Source organism: Sinocyclocheilus rhinocerous, unplaced genomic scaffold, assembly GCF_001515625.1.
Source record: "Sinocyclocheilus rhinocerous isolate Xijiao unplaced genomic scaffold, SAMN03320098_v1.1 C36219396, whole genome shotgun sequence".
NCBI classification, from domain to species: domain Eukaryota; kingdom Metazoa; phylum Chordata; class Actinopteri; order Cypriniformes; family Cyprinidae; genus Sinocyclocheilus; species Sinocyclocheilus rhinocerous.
In genome coordinates, this window is record NW_015776137.1 from 1 (window position 1) to 915 (window position 915).

General features: G+C 48.1%; 1 long non-coding RNA gene across 1 annotated transcript; it reads right to left on the bottom strand.

The window, feature by feature from the left end:
• Positions 1 to 5: 5 nt before the first annotated feature.
• LOC107735664 (uncharacterized) lies at positions 6 to 772 on the bottom strand. Its single transcript, XR_001639476.1, has 4 exons — positions 662 to 772; positions 472 to 571; positions 169 to 393; positions 6 to 67 (listed from the first exon to the last, which is right to left on the bottom strand). It is a non-coding gene; the product is annotated as an uncharacterized LOC107735664 (long non-coding RNA).
• Positions 773 to 915: the final 143 nt, after the last annotated feature.

The following is a 915-nucleotide window of genomic DNA, read 5'->3' on the forward strand; positions in this document are numbered from 1 at the left end:
TGTACCTTTCCCGTCACCTTCCTGCTTCACTTGAGGTGGCTTGACACATTTGGGAGCGCTGCCAGACCTGAAGTACAGGAGGAATGAGAAAGAGATGAGGAGTGAGAGTGTGTGTGTGTGTGTGAGAGGGAGAGAGAAGTAAAACTGTAAGTAACTCATGACACTCACACAACGTGCTCACGCACTGAGCGAGCTGGTGGACAGGCGTCTGTGGTGGTGTCAGGGGCTTCAGGGGTGCTGGCGCTGGGTGTGGGAGGGTGCGTCTGAGTGAGCGTTTCAGCACGGCGGTGCCGCGGAGGTCCACTGAGCGTGACCGGCCTCTCCCCGTTCAGTCTGTCCGGCACCAGCCCGTCCTTATTCAAATTCACATCCGAGTATGGACAGCTCACCGCCCTAAAAATGGGAAAGAGACTCAGTTGCATTTGAATGAACATTATGGGTTGTATGTGCAACAGTATGTGTATAACTTACGTGTAATGTGTCCCATACCGAGGTCCTCTAATATGTCCGACTCCGTTGCATCCTGGGGTTGGGCAGCCTTGTCCTGGAGGCACTGGAGAATCTCTGGGACCTGATATAGTTATAATTACGAGTTTGATTATGAGTCTGGTAGGGCCATGTGTGGAAACACTGTATATAAATGTGTCGAACAGTATGTTACCGTTGGGGTGTTGTAGAGGATGACCTGTCTTCTGACACCAGCCTACTGGGTGCAGATCTGGGCTATCAGCATCTAGCCAAAAATCATACTCCTCACTCCAGCCATCAAAATGGATCTATATATAAACTCACAGAGTTAGCAATGATATACTATCTGTATTGGCAGATTAAATACAATTAATGTGAATAACTATTAATAAATGACTAATTAATAGGGGTGTAACGATACGCGTATTCGTATTGAACCGTTCGGTA